Source organism: Balaenoptera musculus, chromosome 16 (genome assembly GCF_009873245.2).
Source record: "Balaenoptera musculus isolate JJ_BM4_2016_0621 chromosome 16, mBalMus1.pri.v3, whole genome shotgun sequence".
NCBI lineage: Eukaryota > Metazoa > Chordata > Mammalia > Artiodactyla > Balaenopteridae > Balaenoptera > Balaenoptera musculus.
The window spans coordinates 56,164,656-56,185,497 of NC_045800.1; the positions used below are offsets into that span (position 1 = coordinate 56,164,656).

General features: G+C 55.8%; 1 protein-coding gene across 7 annotated transcripts in view; it reads right to left on the minus strand.

Annotated features, from left to right (window-relative positions):
- ZMIZ1 (zinc finger MIZ-type containing 1) overlaps positions 1 to 20,842 on the minus strand; it is a 233,455-nt gene that overhangs the window by 170,910 nt on the left and 41,703 nt on the right. For all 7 annotated transcript variants that reach the window (XM_036827838.1, XM_036827836.1, XM_036827834.1 and 4 more), the window contains exon 2: positions 16,344 to 16,466. The gene's annotated coding sequence lies outside the window, so the exon portion shown is untranslated. The remainder of the gene's footprint in view (positions 1 to 16,343; positions 16,467 to 20,842) is intronic.

Consider the following 20,842-nt stretch of genomic DNA (forward strand, 5'->3'; position numbering starts at 1 on the left):
TAAGATCTGAGATTCAGACCCTCACACGGGTCCCGGTGGTCTACAGCGTGCAAGGCCTGGGCTGGGAGAGTGAGCCTCGGTAAGCGAGGTCAGGAGGCTGTAGGACGGAGCCCTGGCTGGATGGGGAAGTGGGAGGAGGCAGAGGTTCCCAGAAGGGCATGTGGAGGGTTTGGTTTGGGCCATGGGCTCAGACCAGACTACTTCTTTCTTCCACTTGGGCTGGCCTTTGGTCCAGATATTTTTCCAGCTGCAAACAGAGCCTGCAAATTCCTCCTGACAGTAGCTCTACAGAGAGGGAGCACTGGAGGAGGAGCCCAAACACCTGGGTCGGGGGTCCGTCTCTATCACTGTCTGACTTGGGGACGCTGGACCTCTCTGAGCCTCAGTTTCTCCATCTGTACAGAAACAGTGGATGAGCCAATGGTTCCTCCCAGCTTTATCGGTCAGACTGCAGCCCCCCTGAACCCTGGTGATGTGTGGTGATCCATGTGACCCCTGGGCTTCAGACAGACCCTCTAACCACCTATGTGGACCTCCCTGGACCCTTTCCTCCCACACCTGATCGGGGGCCTCAAGTGGCATCTGGGGTGCAAAGGGGAGACAGGGCCAGCCTGTGTGACAGCTATAAAATTAGATAATCAGCTAATCACCAGCAAATTAGCATCCCATCTTTACATAGAACAAATATAGTATTTACGTAAAAGTTGTTAGGAGTTTCTCTCTTTTTAATTAGCAGAAATAAATGCAAAATGAATGGTAATTAGGCAGCTGATGGATTCGGTAGTACAATTATGCTTGCAGCAGTGCCCCGGTCCTTAAATGCTGCGTGCTCGGAGGAATCAGAGGAGCCTATTTATATAGTTTATTTATAAAACAAAGTTAGCAGGAACAGAGGGGCGAGGCCTGGGCACTGCTGGGGGAGGGGTCGTGGCTGCAGGGGCAGAGCCCTGGGAGACGGAGCTTCTGTGCCCAGGGAATGGGGGGGATGGTGCTTAGCACTAGGCTGTGAAAGTGCACCACCATGGCCCCCACATGTCTATTTCAGGCCCCACATGTGTCGCCGGGAGTGGCCTCCCTGGCAGGAAGTAGGCTACAGCAGTGTGGAGGGGCTGGGAGCAGCTGTTCTGCGCACTCCTGTCTCTTTCCCTCCCCAGTCCCCACTTCTCTCTTCTTTGCTGGCCCTATCTCTTCACTAAGCACTTCTCTGTGCTGCACCCTGAGGCATATTCTCTATAACATTCTCCCTTTCCTCCAGGAACTCAAGGGGAAGCAGGTCTAGGAAATAATGCACCCAAACACAGTAGGTTTAAGTTCCAGATCAGTGGAGCATCCAGTGGGAGACAGAGGCAGGAGTCTTGAGAGGAGGCAGCCCAGAAGAAGAGACAAGAGTTGGGTTTTGCAGGATGCATAGGAGTTTCCTGAGAAGTTGGGAAGTAGCAAAAGGACCTGCATGTGCAAAAGCGGGGAAATAAAAATAGCATTCTGCAACTGTAGCAAAGAGGGCATCAGGGCCGTGGAGACTGGAGAAATAAGCAGGGGCCTCATTTCGATGAGTCTTGGATGCCAGGCTAAGGGTTTGGACTTAGTCCTAGAAGCTGTGGAAAGGTCTGAATCGAGGAAGTCGGGCAGCCCCTTCCCACTCACAGTTCTTTCCTGAGCATCCCCTCCCCCACCCCAGAGCCAGGGGGAGGGCCAGGTCGACAGGCCATTAGAGGCAGCTGGTCCAGCTCAGCAGAGCGAGCATGGAGCAGGAGACTAACCTGATTAGGAGGGACAGGAGGTTTGTCTGCGGGGAGGAAGGGAGGGAGGGTGACAGCTCTGAGGGCCAAGGGAAGGGGGGCACGCTGGGCCACTCTTGGGTCTCCTGAGTGAGGGGCCTGTCTTCCCCTACAACAGAGCCCCTGCCCTGCCCCCAACCCTAACTGCTGGGGGGGAGGGGAGCCAGCACTGCCCGAGAGACCTTGCCCCCCATCTGGGGTTCAAACCCCAGCTCCACCACTGCTTTGCACTGTGACCTTGAAGAGCCATTCCCAACTCCGGGCCACATCTTTGTCTCTAAAACAAAGGCCTGAACTAGACTCAGGGAGAAGCAGTGACCAGTTCAGCTCACAGCCCCATCCCGGAGAGTTTTACGGGCATGGGGTTAACTTTCAGGGATGTAGGTGAGGCAGGCACTCCAGTTCGCCCCAGTCCCAGCTGTTGCCTCCTGCCTTACCCCAGCCCAACTCACGGGCTTGTGTGGCTGCTGACCGTCCCTCTCCAGTGACTGCCCATGACTCAGGCCGCCCGGCTCAAAGTTGGGAAGAATAATTCCTGTCCACCCAAGCCCTGGCGTCACTACAAAACTCAAACAAGCCGTGATCCCGGCAGTGATCTGAAGGGCAAAGCCCTGAGCAGTGGTCTGACTTTGACACTGGAGGCTGGGAAGGGTTTCACAGAGGGAATATTCACGCTCCCCGGTGGGGATAGCTCCCTCACCTCTGAACCGCCCCTTTAAAAAAGCAGCAACCCAGCAGCCCCATCAAGGTCTGGAAACCTGAGCTTTGCCTGAGCTGTTATCTGCTGTCACTCAGGACCATGCTCTGAACTTGTAAGGGAAGACAAAGATCACACCGCACTGCTTCTCTGCTTTGTAAGTTGCGCTCCTGCCTTCGGCCAAAATCAATACAATTCCCCGCTATGACTGTTTCACCAGCACGAGGGGCCGGGCCCCTGGTGATGACATTCCACCCCTGGCGGAGGATGCTGAGGGTCCTGCTTCATCACACAGCCTCAGCCCCACTGCAGCAGCTGTGAAATGTCGGGTGGGCGTGGGGTGGTGATGGGGGGCAGTGTGGGTGGGGAACAAGGGGGCTGCCCAGAGCTGCTCTAAGTGCCTCTCCAAAGACAAGCCCAGTGCTATTCATCAACTGGTTTTCAGGGCTGTGAGAAATCAATGGCATTTGTGCTGCAAACTCATCATTAGGACAGGAAGGACTCTGCAATGGAATTGATTTGTTTAAATATAATATCACAGTTTAACAGAGAAGCGTGGGGGTGGGGAAAGGACCCAGGCAAACAAAACACAGGGACGGCCCAGAGGACCAGAGAGGAACCAGCTTTGAAAAATCTTCCAACACAGCGGCCCAAACCCACGCCACCCGCTGCCTCCCCCAAAACCCCGCGTGGAGGAGGCCAGAGTGGGCACAAGCCATGACCCAGCGGGAGGCGGTTCAGGCCCGGTCTCAGACGTGCCCTTCGTCAGCCTGAGGATGCACCCAGGGGCCTAGCTGGTCACTGCTGTGTTGTTCCTGCAGGTGACTTTGGCTCCATAGAGTGTCCGTTCAACAGAACAAACTTTCATCAGGCACCTACTGTGCTTGAGGCACCTGTGAGGGGCCGTGGGGGAAACAGAGGATAAATCCTGGGCCCAGCTCCGACGGACAGGGTGCATAAGGCAAGTATGCAGGTGACAACACGAGGCCAGGGAGGGCTGGGCTTCCTGGGATTTTAGGAAATGAGGGAGAGAAGTGCTGCGAAAAAAAGGGCAAAAAGGGCATAAAGGGGACCGTGAGGGGCAGAAGTGGAAGGTGCATTCAAATAACCAGGAGGAGCCCATTTGGAGGAGAGGGTCCTCATCTCGTGGATACGGTACCCGCCAGCCTGAGGATGATGGTGTTGATTAGCGGTCCCCCACCTTTATTGGCACCAGGGACCAGTTTCGTGGAAGACGATTTTTCCAGGGACGAGGGGGTGGGGTGGCTCAGGCGGTAATGCGAGCGATGGGGAGCGATGGGGAACAGCAGATGAAGCTGCTCTAGAAGCTCGCCTGCCGCTCACCTCCTGCTGTGTGGCCCGGTTCCTAACAGGCTGCGGACTGGTATCAGTCTGCAGCCCAGGGGTTGGGGACCCCGGTGTTGATGATGACGAAAGCTGGCTTTATTGATCTGAAAACGTTCCAGGGTCCCACAAACATGTGTCATTTCAATGAATCTCACCATCTTGTGGAGAAGGAACTATTATTACCCACATTTCACAAGAGTTAAGTGACTGCCTGAGGTCACACAGCTAGTAAGGGATGGAGCTGGGGTCAGACCCCAGAGACTGTGCACTAACCGCTGTACCTCCTGCCCTCACTGGGGCTTGTCGTCCATGTGAGCTGGGGAGAAGATGGCTTCTGCCCACCGGGAGGCTGGGGCATGAGATGCACTGAGCAGTTCAAGGGGGAGCGTGAGGAACGGTGTGGGGTGGGCAATGCACCGGGCTGATGTCCTAGTCACAGGTCCTGTACCTACAGTCTGGGTGAGGCTGGAGCACTGGGTGCAGACCTGGCCTGGCACTCAGGGTGCCCGGATATCTCACACACCTCCTCTAACCTCTCCCAGAGGGCGGGAGTCCTGGGTAGGGAAAGCAATGGGCTGGGTCCTGGAAAGGCACGTCTGGGGCGAAGAGACCTCCATCCCCACCCCTCCCAGGCCAAGAGAGGCTCAGCCTTCATCTGAGGGTGGGGACGGCTGACTCAGTCCTTGGGGAAGGACCAGCAGCTCTGGGCAGCCTCACTGAGCTCAAGAAGGACCTTAATGTCAGCCTCTGAATTTGCACTTTATTCCTGGTGGCAGTGGGGAGCCAGGGAGGGTAGTGGCAGACTGGGAAGGGCTCAGTAACTGAGAGGCAGGAAGAGAGTAAGACCTGAGAGCCAGCAGAGGATGGGGGCGCTGAGGGGGACACAAACTCAGAGATGGCTTGGAGGATCTAATCAACTGTGGGGGGAGGGAGAGGAAGGTGCCAAGGACGACCTGGGCATCTCCCCCAGCCCTCTGGGGGCTTGGACGCCCAGCTTCGCTGAACCAGCGGCTGCCTGAGTCAATACGAATTGACCAGGACCCCAAGGAGCACTGGGCCCCTCCCCCCAGGAAGCCCTGACCTGGGGGAGGGTGCTGCTGGCCGGCAGGCCGCCACCAACTCCGCTCTGTCCCACTGCTGACCTTTCTCCTGTGTCAGCAGTGCTCTCCATCAATGCACCGGAAGGGCCGGTGCAATCTCTCTCAGCCGCCTGGGGCCAGGGCTGGGGGCGGGGGCTCACTCAGTCTTCCCTCTCTTAAGGAAGAGGTTTCTAAAGCCTCTCTAGAAGGCTGGGAGCAGAGGTGCCAAAGCTCTCAGTGCAAATCGGGGAGCCTGAGGCTGGTGAGGGGCAGCTCAGGACCCACCAGCCAACTGTAGGCACAGCCCTGGGCACAGAGAGCCCACGGGGTGCGACCCACACCCCTCCAGCTGGCTGAGGGTAGGAAGCTGGATGGCGAGACTGCAGTCAGGCCGCAGTGGATGGGCAAGGATGATCTGGCGAGAAGAGGCACCTATAAGGTGTGGGAAGGGAGCAGGGGCAGGACAGGGCTGAGCCTGAAAGCCGAGGAGGGGGGCCAGGGGGGCCAGTGGGTATAGCAACGGAATGGAGGATTAGATGGGGCTAGCTCGTCAACTGTCCCTGTGGGCCTGGCACTGAGAGGTTTCTAGGATGTGAAATTTTCAGTGCAAAGCCGAATAGCTGATCACCTAGCAGGGCTGAATCTGAATTCTGGTTTTCAGCGCTATCACTTTCAGACTGTACCACCTCTCTGGGCCTCGGTTTTCTTCATTTGGAACATAGAGCTTATAGGAGTACCTTGTGTAGGACTGTCACGAAGATTAAGTTAAATAATGTCAGTAAAGTCCTTAGCCTCTGACACAGCATCTGATAACAATCATTCAACCAAGGGCAGTGGCCACTGTTATTACCACGGATGGCTACGACTAGTCTGACCACTACAAGGACCAGCGAACACACACCAAGGGCTCACCCCATGCCAGGCTCTGTCCTAAGCACCGTATGGACAATGCTAATTTAATCTCACAATGCTTATTGGGAGGGGCCGTTATTATCCCCATTTTCAGATGAGGACACTGAGGCATGGAGGGGCTAAGCCACCAGCCCAGGTTCTCACAGTGGGCGAGAATGGAGCCCAGAAAACCACTTCCATTTCCATGGGGCTGACCCCACAGCCAGGGACTTGTGGGCCAATGCCAACACAATTCTGATCACACTGACCGAGGGCAAGAAGTGGACAAACACTCAGGTGGGGCAGGCCACTCTGGACATGCAGAGGAACGGGCAAGGGACCCCTGTTTTTGAGGAGATCAAGTCCCCAGTCCTCAGCCTGGGTCTTTAAGACCTTCCTCTTCGAGTCCACACACATCAACCATATGTATGAAGTTTCCAGGGTTGATTTACACAGCAAGAGAAAGGAAAGCCCCCAGAGGTGCTCAGGCTTTCTCCTGGCTGGGCGGCAGGCAGCTCTCTTGATCTGACACCTGCATGTTACCCCACTTCATTCTTGTAATGACACTACAAAGTCAGGTATGATGCCCATTTCAGAGATGAGAATACTGAGGCTCAGAAATGCGCTAAGTTTGCAGAGCTGGATTTAAACATGCCCAGCGACAAAGTCTGGGCTGCTCTTGGCTGCAGGATGAACATGCAGTATGAAGGCAGGAGACCACACCTTGGACATCTGTGTTGGGCGTGGTACAGGACTCAAGGTGAGCACTGGATAACTCTGAGGAGGAGGGGTATTGGGAGAAACTCCAGCAGCTCAAGGAAGGGGCTCAAGCATCCAGGGGCAGAGTGGCCAGTCTGGCAGGGTACTAGACCCAGGGAGAAAACAGGGTTTGGGCAGGGGCCCATCACCCCAATACCTGGGGGATAGTTAGGCCTTGCAGAGACCCCTCTTCAGGCTCAGGAGCTGAGCATGCAATGCTATCCCTGCTCTGACCCCTAGGAAGTCCTTGGCACAAAGAACCAAATGCTCACAAAGCAATTAGCTTCCAGCACCCAGGAAAAAGGTCGCCAAGGCAGGCAAGCAGGCGCTGGCTGGGCAGGGGCCCTGAAAAGCTGGGCCCAGTTATTTTTAGCATCTTGATTCAAGAGGGAGGAGGCCCACCTCCCCACCAGGTAAATGTCAGCACTACTGGTGGACCCGCCCATTAAAGTAGCTGGAGCCGAGGAGGAGAGACAGTGACTCGGGGCTTCTCTCTTGGGCTCCTCGCCCCCCAGAAGCTCTCTTCCTCCACCTCCTCTTCCCAAGCCCTGGAGCGTCTTCCTGTGGCCCTGAAAAGAAACCGTGGCTCCGTCCCCAAAGGAGCTTGACTAGGGCCTGGAATCCTGGGTGAGTCTTGCCTTGGCCACGTGATGCTGGCCAAGTCCCATGCCATCTCTTCTCTGACTCTAATTCCTCCCTGGAAAATGTGCCCCTGCTAAGCCCACCTGCTATTTTGAGGGTGCAGGAGCCAGGGCTCAGGAAGAAGCTTTGCCATGAGGGCAGCTCGCCCTTCCTGCTGTGGAAGGGCTGTTGTATTATCCCAGAAAAGAATTCTGGGCTTCCCGAGTGGGAACCCAAGCTGACAGAGCCGGAGCCAGCTGCTGTGCAAACTGCTGGGGGGATGTATGAAATCTTGGGTACCAGGAGTTGAGCTCCCAGGCCCATGGCTGCTGCTCTGCTGATAGGAAAGGTGAGAGAGAGGCCACCTTGGGTCAGTGGAGGCTCAGCGAACACAACCTGGGCTGAACCCAGGGCTACAGGGAGGGGCTGCACCCGTGGGGGCACCAGGAACCCACAGCGCCTGCAGCAAATCACAAGCTTGGTACAGCACACGTAGCTCAAAGGCTCACCTCCTCTCTGTCAGGCTCTGAGCGCACCCAAAGCCTCGGGGAGGGCCACCTACTCCCATCCTTGCCCCACACAGCTTCTCTACAAGAAGGAAGGAGGCAGCTGGTCACAGGAAGGAGAAGGGAAGCCCATCTCTCAGCCCACTCCCCTCCCCTGCAAAACTCTCAGCTCTGGAGTCCACCCTGGGTGTTGGACCCTTAGCCTGCAGGAGAGTCTGCCCCAGGGGCTGAATCCCCCATCACCCCAGGCTGAGGGAGACCCATCAGCTCCCAGGGGAGCCTAGGATCCTGGCACCTGCTCACACCCTCCCCAAAGGCAGGCTCTCCCACTGAGGTGCTGCCCTGCTGTGGCTCCCAGGTGCCCAAAGCTCCGAGGAGATCTGACAGAAACAGGCACAGAAGTGGGCAGTGAACCTCTCAGGGATGTTTAGCACGTTAGAAACACAGTACAAACTTCCTCCTCCTTCTACCATCCGGCCTCTAGGGGGCATCTCCAACCTTATTTCCTTCACTGCCCAGTCTTGGCTCTCCATCCAGCCCCACTGAATTTGTCCCCAGCGTGCCTGCCTCAAGGCTTTGGCCCAGCTGGACCCTTTGGTTAGAATGCTTTCAGTTCACAATCATGTTCATTCTTCAGGAACCAGCTGGGACTCCCCCTCCTCCAGGAAGTCCACCCTGACTCCTGAGTCCCTCGGAACCCCTGGAACTCACCCTAGGTATCACAGACCCAGCAGCCTCCCGTGGACTGCAGGCCACTGGGCACACTGCTGTGGCTCAGCCAAAGGGGCTGATGAGGGGCACGGGTGGCCCCTGGTTTTCCAGAGTCCACTTTCCTTCCTCACCCCCTTGCATCTTGTCAGCTTTCCAATCGGGGCCTGACTCCAGAGCATTCTCTCTGGCCTGGCCTCTGGGCCTGCAATCTCCAGACCTCACTGGGCTCTCTGGGTAAACAGATGGGAGGAGAAGCCCTAATGGTAGCAGGTCTTGGCAGGAGGTAGTGATTACAAGAGGCGGAGTACAAATGAGGCTTAACAGAGCCAGGTCTGAGGGCGCCCTGCTCAGCTCTCCACAGATCCCCAGAACTTCCCCAGCCCCACACTCTGCGCCCCCAGCTCCTCAGGGGTGGGTCCTGCCTTTCTGCAGACTCCACGCCCCATGGCTGGGTCATGAGCACCGCTGTAGGTCTTGGGCCCTGCTGGCGTCTACACCCGCCATGCATCTGAAGCAGTTTAGGGTGGCAGTGAGCTCAGCTGAAAGCCTGGAGTGCCATGCTGGGCCACTTTGGGGTGTACCCTCCTACCTCTGAGCCTCAGTTTCCCCATCTGTACCATGAGAGACTGGGCCAAATGATTTCTAAAGACCATTCCTCTCCCAGGTGGCCGGGATGCTATGATTCAAATAAAGAGGCCACCCTTGCAGCCCCACCCAGTGTCTGCTCCCTCCCTGCGAGGTCACGGAGGTTTTGGACCTAGGACACAGGGCATGGGCGCGGCTGTCCTCACCCTAAGTGTGTGGCTCCTGAACCAGAGGGAGACAACCTCCAGGACTCAGTGGGACGGGGGCGGGGGGACGGTGAGCAAACATCAGGGGGAGGGAAAAGCACCCGTGCTGAGTAACACCCAAGGAATCCTTCTCAGCGTAGTTTACCAAATCCCAGTTTGTCCTCGGAGAGCCCTGTTGGTGGCCGAGGTCAGGGGTCTCTGGGGTGTGAGTGCAGCCCCACACGCCTACACGGGTGACCACACACAACAGCAAGGCTCCCACCAGACTCTGGGAGAACCGGGGGTACCAGACCAGCTGCCCCCTCACCCCCCAAAAGGATGCCTCCTGTCTAGCCCGTCGGCCTCCTGCACCTGCCATGATGATGTTGCGTGACCTTGGGCTGGGCTCTGGGCCTCTCTGTCCCCACCATGTCACTGAACAGGTTTGTCCATGTCTCCCTTCCAGCCCCACCTCTGGGCTTATGTCAGACCTGCATCAGGAAGGGGTGCAGACAGTGGCAACAGAAGGTGGCACCTGGGCTCTGCTCTGGGGCAGCTTCGCATTTCAGCATTTTGGAAGACTGGCTTTCCCCTGGGAAAGAGCCCCAGCCCCTGGCCCACGAGAGGCCCCACAGGTGCCTGGGTTGGTGAAGAGGAGTCAGGAGCTGGAGGTCTGGCCAGCTGGAGTACACAAGCCCCAGTCCTGCCCCTCCCTGATCGACAGTCTCTGCGTGAGCTGTGAGCCCCCGCTTGCAGGCCAGGGCCAGCCCACCCCTCATGGCCTTCACAGAGGAGCTGCCACTTCTCCACGGCCCCTTTTGGCTCCCTACTCTCTGCAGGTCAAACTCTGTGGCCCCCAGGAGCTGCCTCAGCGCCTGCTTCCAGTTGTGGCTGAATGAAGCTTCCTCTCCAGATGGACTCCAGACCTACCCCATCAAGTTATGCAGAAACCCCAGGAAGACCCTATTCCTTCACTCCTCTGTGTAGGGATCTAGCCCCCTCCTCCAGGCAGTCTCCCCTGGCTGCCTCCTCCAGCATGGGGGAAGAGCTGCCCATCCCAAGTCCTACTGCCTTCACCCGCTGAGAGCACCCACCTAGCACACGCTGCACTGTAGACTGTGTGACCTCCACTCAAGCCCAGGGCTGTGCTCAGCCGATGCTCAAAGATTCACTTTTGAATGCCAGTGCCTAGCACAGTGCTGGAACCCAGTTAAGTGTTCGACCACTGTGGCTGACGGAGTGAATAGTTCACCCAGCAAACACACATGTACCTACCAGAGACAGTTTGACTTAGTGGGGAAAACACATACTATTGTGTCAGGTAAAACTGGGCTGAATCTCAGCTCCACCAATAGCTCTGTGACCCTGGATACATTTCTTAACCTCTCTATGCTTTATGAGTTTCCTCTTCCACACAGTGGGATAATCCCAGCTTCCCTGGGTTGTTGAGACCCTTGACAACATTGGAGGTTGTGAATCCTGACCTGTCCCAGCGGAGCCTCTGGCTTTATAGACCAATGAACAATTGTTCAGAGAGGGACAGCGACTTGTCCGAAGTCACACAGCAGTCCTGCAGCAGGACTGAGGCTTGAACGAAAGTCCTGCTCAGAGAGCCCGTGAGCACAGTGGCCCACCCTGCTGACCCAGAGGGCATCCCACATCGGGCAGGAGTGACCAATGGGCTATTTCCAGTTCCAGGTTGGGGTAGGGGCTGCAGGGTCAGGGTTGGCTGCAGAGGCAGGGGCTGGAGAGGCCTCCTGGGCTGCAGGCAACAAATTCCGGGGAGTGAGAGGAGGGTGTGCATTCTCAGCTGGCGCTGGATACTGACAGGTATGCCACATGGGGGCCCTGGGATCCCAGCTCTTGTGTGGCCACGGCCAGGCCCGCTGTGAGGTGGGCTTGGCATTCAAGGTCTTCAAAGCCAGCCCCAAACCCGCCTTGCGACATGTAGCCCTGGAAACCTGTTGACTGACAGATGATGGTGTTCATGCTGTCAGCATGAAGCCACAAACCCGGGGCTGGAGGGGCTGGCCAGGGAGTGTGGCTGTCACCCCAGGTCCCTGCCCACAGAGCTCTCATCAACAACTGTCTGGGATCACCGCATATGAAACCCAAATCCAGGCCAACCCCAATCCTCGCTGTCCCCCTACAGCCTCTCTGAAATGACAATCCAGCCAAGTCCCTCCCTGTGTGCCCACACCCCTGGGGATCAGCTCCAACACTCACCCCTGCCTGCTCACCCACCGTCAATGCGTACGCTGTGGAGCGCTAGCCTGGTCCCAGGCACTGCTGCAAGGGTTTACATGGCTGACTTCATTGAACTCCTCACAACTCAGTGGGGTCGGTTCTATTATTATCCCTATTTTACAGATGAAGAAATGAGGGACAGAGAGGTTAAGGCACTCATCTGAAGTCACAAAGAGAATAGTGTGGCAGTGTTGGAAAATCCTAAAGCCGAGGCCCAGAGTCCATACCCTTCACCACGTCAGTGCCCTGTGCAGTCATCCACCAAAGCTGTTCTGAGTACCTTTTATGGAGTGCCAGCCAGAGGGGGCAGCTGTCATGCCCCTGACGGGTCATCCTCTGTGTCCAACCTTGCTGGTTGTCACGTCCCAGACCAGTTGGGGCCTTCTCACCTCTGTTTGCTCTGGGCCTCGCCTGAGCCTCACACAGGCCTGGCTCCAGTCCACCAGGCGGAGGGAAGCGGGCCAAGTCACCCACAGGTAGGGGCAGGGCTGGGGCTTGTGTACTCCAGCTGGCCAGACCTCTGGCTCACTGGCTCCTCTTCACCAACCCAGACACCTGCGGGGCCTCTCGTGGGCCAGGGGCTGGGGCTCTTTCCCAGAGGGGAAGCCAGTCTTCCAAAATGCTGAAATGTGAAGCTGCCCCAGAGCGGAGCCCAGATGCCACCCTCTGTTGCCACTGCCTGTACCCCTTCCTGATGTGGGCCTGACATCAGCCCAGGAGCTGGGCTGGGGGTTGAACTTCTGAGTCTCTGTTTTCCAGTCCGGTAAAGGGAATAGGACCTTTCAAGGGCTTTCTCATTGGTCTGATGGGGTGTGAAAGAGCTTACACGCTGTAGAGAACTCTACAGTACAAGAGGTCATTGTAGCTACTGGAGGGGTCACAGGGCAAAGGTCGGGAGGGAGGGGCTGGGGTCAGAGAAGGCTCCATGGCATCTGACCCGTTGGAGTGAGTCTGCCAAGCAGAGAAGGGCAGGCAAGGGGCAATGAGGCAGAAGACTCTGCAAATAAAACACAGAGCAGCCCCCAACCCCCTCTGCCCCTGTGGATTTGGAAAAGCACAAAAAAACCAGGTTTCCGAAGTATGCAGGGACAGGGCCGAAAAGGTAGACGGGGTACATCAGAGAACCCTCAAACACCACTGCCTGACAGGAGGAGCTGTAATCCCACCCTCACTGAAGCCACTGAACCTGGATGCTTGAGACAAGCTGCATGCTGGCACCGCTGAGGCTTCTGCTGCTGGGGGGAGGGCAACATCTCTCCCTCGGGCAGATGAGACTCACAGGGTGATGGGGGACTTGCCCAAGGTCACTGGGCCAGTCAGTGGCTGGTGGAGCCTGCACGTGAACTCAGTTCTTCACTTAATCCAGGCAGGGCTGGCTTCACGGGCAGCTGCATGGGGCCCCAAGCTCAGAGGGACCCACTTTCGTTTACTGCTCTGGGGCCACCCTTGTGAAATCCTTAATAATTCGTGGACAACAGGCCCCACAGTTTTGCACTGGGCCCCACAAATTATGTAGCGGTCCTGATTCTAGGAGATTCTGATAGGCACTTTTGGGAGAGGAGGCAGAGGGCCAGTGAATGAACTGTCACTTTTCTGGGACTTTGCAAGAGCCGGGCCCTCTGCTTGGTCTTCCCTTTTTCCCTTGACATCAACCTAGCAAATTTCTCCTTACCTTCCAATGCCCAGCCCACCTGTCACCTCCTGGGGATCCTTCCCAGATCTCTTCCCCATATACAGACCTGACCCCACATACCAGGCAGAACCCACACTTCCTGCCTTGGTCCCACGCAACAAGCCTGCTGATGGGTGTGCAAGCAGCACCTGCCTCCCCCAGGGCTAGGGCACCCCAGAGCTTCCTGCTGACCAGGTTTCCAAAGGACCATGCTAAGGACATTTTACAAAGGGGTCTCAGAGAGGAAGTTATTACATGATGCCCAGACAGTGGACCCCAGAGAATAACCCACCTTTTTACTTGCAAGAAAATGGACACTCTTTGGCCTGGGAAGACTGGGCCAGGCTAAAATAAAGCTAGGAGCCAGGATCCCCCTTGGGAAAATCCTCCAACTTGGAGGGGCCCTGCCGGGAAGAGGGAGCGGAGGGAAGAGGAAGTCTTGAATCTGGGGTGCAGGTACCACGTCCTGGCTGTGTGGCCCACCCACTCTGAGCCTCAGTTTCCTCATCTGTAAAGTAGGCATTAAATGACCTATCCCTGAAGGGAGCTTACTAGAGAAAAGAGCACAAACTCTGGCATCTGATTGTCTGGTTTGGAGCCCAGCTTCACCACTTCTGGGCAGGTGTCCTTGAGAACCTCACCTACCCTCGATGGGCCTCAGTTCCCTCATCTAGAAATTGTTCAGTGAGGCCGCCCTCTCAGGGCTCGTAAGCTCATGTATGTAACATACCAGTTCCCCGGCAGGGACTCTTGTACGGTTGGTGTAACAAAGTGGACGACACAAGACCCCGACTTCCCAGGAGCCAACAGAGGAAGTGCAGCTGGGGGCAGGGATGACACAGACCCTACCAGCTTGTCATGCCCAGGACTCAGAGGGTGCCCAGGCCCCAGGGAGCCAGGATGGAGTCTGCAGGAGATAAGGAGCAAGAATAAGGTCCCACGGACATCCCATGGCAATGCCCAAGCGCCCCTACCTAACCCACAACCTACTTTCTTCTCATGAGAATAATAGTTCCTATTTGTTAAGCCCTACATTGTGAGGGGAATTTTTCTCAGCACTGTGAATTGGTGTCTCTAATCCTTATGAGCACCTTGTCCAGGATGCTGGGGCCAGATGGTGACTGTTTCTGTTTCCAGTTGAGGAAGCTGAGGCCCAGAGAGGGCAAGAGTGTGGCCATGGTCACATGACTGGCCCTCAAACCCTGACAGTCCCCCTCCCAACATACATTCAGAGGTCATGGCTCAGCCTTGACCCAAAGCTGCCCAGTGACCCCAGGAGCTGCAATGTGAGAAGCCAATGACCCCTGAACAGCCCCTTCTCCTTGGAACACATCCCCCACTGTGTGTGCATGTGAGTGCATCCCCGGGTGAATGTGGAGACACCATGTGTTGTGAAAACTTCTGCCTGTGTATCTGTGTGAGGTGTCAACACAGAAGTTCGTGAACGTGCATCTGTGAGCGTGTGTGTGCAGCAAGTCTGTGTGTGCACATGTATGTCTGTAGCACGCACAAGTAATGTCTGCGTGTATATGGGTGTGAGGGAGCATGTCTCTGCACATCTCTGCATGTGTCTGTGCACAGACAACCAATCATGGCCATATGTGCATGCACATCTGTAGCCCCTTAGCATGCAGGAACAGGTTTACAAGCAAATGTGTGTCTGTGTAGAGCATGCACGTGCACATGGGTTCATGGACACAGATATGAATATGGGCTGGGAGAATCCTCTGGGACTTGTATGTGTATCTATACTTCCAGATGAAAACCTCAAGCTCATGTGTAACTATAAATCATCTTCTTCCTCAGGAAGATCTCGGCCCTCTCAGAGGCATTCCGGACCACAACCTGGTCCACCTCCTCCAAGAAGCCTTCCTGGATTCCAGACTCCCCACACTTACACAGAACTCCAACGTTAATCCCCATCCCACGTCACGGCAGCTTTCCTAACCTCATGTCCCCCCACCAGCCAACTGCAAATCCTGCCAATTTCCCTGCCTCACAGTCTCTTATGAGAGGCCTTTCCAAAGGCCTCTCCAATGCAACCACCTTCAATAGGCCACTATCTGACTTAGAACCTTCCATGGCTCCCCAGTGCCCTTGGGATCTAATTCCCCAGCCTGGCATTTGTGGCCTTTTACAATCTTTCCATTCCCTCGCCAACCTCATCCCCTATCCTGCCAGGCTCTCACCCAGCCTTCTCCCATGATGTAATTCACTTTTGGGTCACCTCCCCAGAATGCCCCTCTCTAACCTATGAACCCCATCTATTTTCCCCTGTCTTGGGCTTTCCACATCTGATGTGATCTCCCTGTTTCTCCACCAGAGTACATAATGGGAAAAGGCCTCCTCCCCGGCACCACAGGGCCTACTGTCAGGCCTGGCATACAGTAAGTGCTTAATACAAGCTTGGGAAACTGAACTTGGGAGGCAGAGGGAGAGAGAGCCGTATCCAACCAACATACCCCTCTTCCAGAAGGGCCCTGTGTGCCACGTTGGGGAAGAGGGGTCAGGTCTGGTTCATGTCACATCATATCCACAAATGAATCATGACCCCAGGCAACCAGCAGCAACTGTCACCTTGTAAAAGCCCCCTCCCTTTGCCTTGAGTTGGGACAGGACTTAACACTTCTGAGGACATCCACGATTGCCTTGACGCCCACCCACAAGAAGAGGCCAGCAGAGGGGGGGCAAGGTCAGGGGCAGAATGGAACAGGGGTCAGGAGCTGGCACACTGGAGCCACAAAGACCTGGAACTGAACCCCATGGGGGCTCAGCCAGGAGTGTGACCTTGGGCAAGTTGCTTTCAGACCACAAGCCTCACAATGGGGAAGATAACAGCACCTACCTCACAGGGTTGTGGTGAAGATGAAAAGAGTTAACAACTACACAGTACTTAGCACAGTGCCTGGCATACAGTTAAGTGCTCAGAATGTTAAAGGATATTATTATTTTCATGCATCAGATGAGAGAACTGAGGCTCTCAGCCATGAAGGGGCAGGGCTAGCCAATGCTACACCAGGAGTTGGCAAGAGAAGAAAACCAAATATCCGAGTGCCAGGCCAGGGCACACCCCTCCGCCCTCTGGCTCCCTCTGAGAGGAGGAGGCCAAGGAGAAGTGAAAATTGAGAAATAAGCCCCTTCCCCTAATTCCTCAGTGATGACAGGCCAGCTCTGGGCTCCCCAGGCCCTGAAACGGCACCAGCTGCTTGGGCTGGGCGCCACACCAGCAGACACCCAGTGCCAGGGCCCAGCTCATCCTGCTCACCTGCCAAGGCCTCTGCCGACCACCAGGACTGGAGGCTGCTAAGGGCGTCAGGAAAGGAGGTCACAGTGGAAGGAGGCGGCCGCCCCAGCAGGCTGACTTGGCCGAGCAGAGCTGTTGCAGGTCCTGCAGGAGAGAGGAGAGGGTGTGGTGAGCTCCAAGCCTGAGTCTGGGGGTGGCCCCGACCCCCTTCACCCAGCTCTAGGTCCCGCCTGCCCAGGCCCCTCTGGCCATCTCCTGGAGAGCCGAGCTGGCCCACAGAAGTGGAATGACCCTAGAAACTGGATGTTGTCCCCAACCGCCAGTAAAGGTCAGAGGCCCAGAACCGGCCCCAGCACCAAGGTCAGCTCCTCTGCACCGCGTACCACAGCAGCAGCCTTGCTGGCACACCCACCACTGTGCTGCAGTCAGCCCAGCCCCCCTAGCACCCCCACCCTTCAGACAAGCTGGGTGCTCTGTCTGGAGCCCTTTTCCCCACTTCTCTGTCTTTCAAAGCCCCACTCTGCTCAGATGCCTACATGGAGCCCTCTCCGACCTGTCGCTCCTTTCTTTGTTCATCCCCCAGCAGCTTTGGGTCTAGCTGACCATGTCTCCCCCAGCTTTCTATAGGCCAGGCTCCTCCCCCGAGCAGAGCTCCTGGACATCAGGAATGAGGTCTTAGTTTATCTCTATCCTCTGAGGCTCACAAGGCCACAGAGACGGATGGATGGATGGATGGATGGATGGATGGATGGATGGATGGATGGATGAATGAGTGGGGCAGTGAAGATATTCCGTGAAGAAGCTGAACAGAGGGGGCCAACTGACATGTGCCTTGAAATCCAGAAGCCTGCCAAGCTCTCCACGGGCCTCCTCGTGCCCTTTTCCCTGTTAGATTCTAGAATCCAGGGTTCAGGTTGGTGAGAGGAAAGAGACTTGGTGAGGTTGACTCCCTTCTCTGCCTCATGAGGAAACTGAGGCCCTGATAGGGGAAGGGTTCCTCCCATGGTCCCATGGCAAGAGAGAGGCAAGGCCAGAAGTAGAACCCAAGTCTCCTGGTCTTGTCCACTGCCCAGAGCTATCATGGATGGAGGCTGCCATGGCAGTCCCTCCCAGCTCCTGTGTCCTCGTGTGTCAGCGCATGCAGGCACCCAGCTTCCCTGGCTGTTGGGGGATCAGGCTAGCTGTGGAAGGACGCTTCTGGGTAAAGGAGAGAGGGCAGTAGGAGGACCCTGGGATGGGAAAAAGTGCAGTAGTAGAGATCACACTCAGAAAAGAGCCATCTGGTCTGATGGCCCTTCTTCCCCAGCCTGGAGGCCTGAGGCTAGGGGCAGGCAGAGAGGGTACATTACAGGGAGCCCTAGGGTCAGAGACACCCCTCCAGCCCATCTTCAGCTGGGGGGGGTCTTTCTAAAACCACCTCACTCTCCTCCACAAAGCTCTTTTGGGCCTCCCAAACACTGCTGGTAGGGCATGCACTGGTCACCACCTTGGAGAACAGTTTGGAAGTATCCCCTACACTGTGGTCTATCAGCAGCCCAGCATTTCCACCTCCACAGAAGTGTGTGCATGTGGTCACCCAAAGATGCATACAAGAATGTTCACAGCAGTGCTACTCATAACAGCCCAAAAATGAAAAATTCCCAAATGGCCATCAACTGTAGAACAGATAAATCTGTGTATGCATACAATGGAATATCACACCAATGAGAACAAATAATCTGCAACTCTATCCAACAATACACAAAAATCTTATGAACATAATGTTGATCAAAAAAGCCAGAGACAATGGAGAACATACTTAAGGGGTCCAATTGTATAAAGGTCAAGAACAGGCAAAGCTACTCTATGCTGTGGCAGACTAAAACAAATATGGCCACAGATTCTTTGCAGCTCCTCCTATCGAGAGGTGGAGTCTATTCTCCGCCTCTGAATCCGGGCTGGCCTTGAGACTTGTTTTGACCAATAGGACTTGGTGAAAGTGGTATTTTGTGACTTCCAGAGACTAGGACTCAAGAGATCCTGCTGTTTCTGGCCTTGGACCTCTTGGAACGCAGCCTAGCCATGGAAGGAAGCTGGTCTACCTTACTGGAGGATGGAGGAGAACTGAGGCTGCCCAGCCAACAGCCAGCACCATCTGCCAGATGTGACTGAGGCCATCTTTGACCATCTGGTCCAGCCAGCCCTTCAGGTGACTGGAGTCACATGAGCCCAAGGGAAACTGGCAAAGGGACTGCCCAGGCAAACCACAGAGTTATGAGACATAATAAATGGTGGTTGTTTATTTTAAGTCACTAAGTTTCAGGGTAGTTTTGGGGGCGGTTTTGGGGGCAGCAGTAGATAACTGAGTGTGCTGTTGATCATGTAAGGATAATGCTGTCATTATCCTTGAGGGGGAGCAGTGACCGGAAGGGGGTATGCGGGGGGTTCTAGGGGATCTGGAATGTTCTGTTTCTTGATCTCTATGATGGTTACATGAGTGTATTCATTTTGTGAGAATTTGTCAAGCTGCGCTTAGGATATGCACACTTTTTCTGCATGGATGTAATACTTCGACAGAAGCTAAAAACAAACAAACCTTCAGGTGGCTCTCCGCCTAGGCAGCCAATATCCAGCCCCGCCCTGCCCTGCTGGGCCTCACCTCACTCTCCTCTGCAATTCACAGTGCCACCTTACACCTCTGCACTGGGGATGCCCCACCCCTTCCTCCCCTGCTTCAAGCCTGAGGGCAGGCAGCACCTCCTCCTGGAAGCCTTCCCTGACTGCCCCTGGCCTTGCCCAGGTGTCTATATTCACACAGCTCTCTCTCTGGACCTGGGTCTTCCTGAGCATGGGGTTAAGTCTTTCCCTTCAGTCTCCCCAGCTCTTGGAACTCTCCAAGTAGGGGCCCTGTCGGGGTTCGGTGGCACCCCTCTTCCAATTCCCCTAGGGTTGAGACCTCCACAGTGGTGCTGTGATGATCACTGCAGGCTTTGCGGGGGTGAAGGGGCACAAGGCGAACTGGTGATTACAAGACAGGTCATATGACAGCACCTCCTGGGACCCCGGCTTCTCCCATGTAGACCGAGGGCAGGGCTGAATTTGGGGGTACAAAGAGGGTCTACAAAGAGGCACAGGACTTAAGGGGTCCCCCATTTTGTAGCAGATGGTGACACCTATGAAAGGGTACCACTCCTTCCCTCTTAATTATCTCGTGAAATGAAGTAGCAAGCCCGCCTGGCAGTCAGCACTGTATCTCTGCTGAAACAATGCAAACTGCCAAAGCAAAGGAAGAATTGTAATGTCAGACGGCCAGGGCATCAGCTCTGCTAAAGTCCTTCCATGAACTGAGTTGTCTCCATCAGGGCCAAGCAAGAAGGTGGACGCTCTCCCCTGCCCCACCCCCTGCCCTCAGTGACCGTGACTCAGGTGAGCGCCAGGGCCTCAGTCCTGAATGCCCCTGTCTGAGGCCCCTGCCCCACCTTTGCAATTTCAGCTCTGTGCTCAATGGATGTGTAGCCCTGGCCCTGGGGGAGCCCCCTCTGGCCTCAGCTCCTCCACTCTCATCCCAGAGATCTGGCTTAGTCAACAATCTCTGATGAGTCACATTTTCTCTCGGATGGGAGGACTGGCCCCTGAAAGGCCACGGTGGTTCTGAGGCCCGGGAATCTTTCTGCCCCCTCTCAGAATCTCCACTGTGTCAGCGACGGTGCCTGCCACAAGCAGGCTGATGTGGCTACTGCAGGCCACCAAGGGCAGGCCACAGCACCATGTCACCCGCCTGCCCCTGGGAAGGGGGCACTCAGGCCTGGAGGGGAGAGTGCATCCCCACTCCTATGCTTCCTCTGCTACCCAGATTCCTTTGCTGAGAAAGGAAGCTTCTTGCCCAAGAAAGAGGCACAGAGAAGCCAGAGGGTGGCCAGGATGGGAGAGGGCAAGACACCAGGTCCCAGGCAGTCTGTCCTACAGCAGAGGTTAACTCCACATGAGGAGCACATGAGGGCAGCTGCGTGGGCCCAGCCTAACGACAGAAGGAGCTCTGGGCTGGGGCGCACCTTCCACAGGTGGGTGTGCTGTCTCACAAGACGGTGAGGGTCCCGTCCGCAGAGGCGTGCAAGCAGAGGCAGCGGCCCTGTGCTGCTGTGGGTGCAGGAAGCATCAGAACTGGAGCTGAATTCTCTATTTCCCAAACTCCTCTGATGATAAGAATCACCTGGGTTGCTTGTTAAACCCACAGCTTCCCAGGCCTCTCCCCTGAGAATGGAAGTCTGTGGGTCTGGAATGCAGCCCAGAAATTTAAATTTTTAACAAGTCCTCCCAGGTGATCCTGTGCCTCTGGAAAGTTTGGGGGAGCACTGGCAGATGACCTTCCAGGTCCCTTTGGGTCCTGAGATTAGTGATTCTGAGCCCCCCCACTCCACACTACCCCTATCCTATCTGGAAGATGAGGCTGGCAGGAGACTAACTGCCTCATTAAAATAAAAATGATTTAACAGCTTTAGGAGGGGGCAAAGATGTCAGAGGGAGGGCAGTTCTCAGCCCAT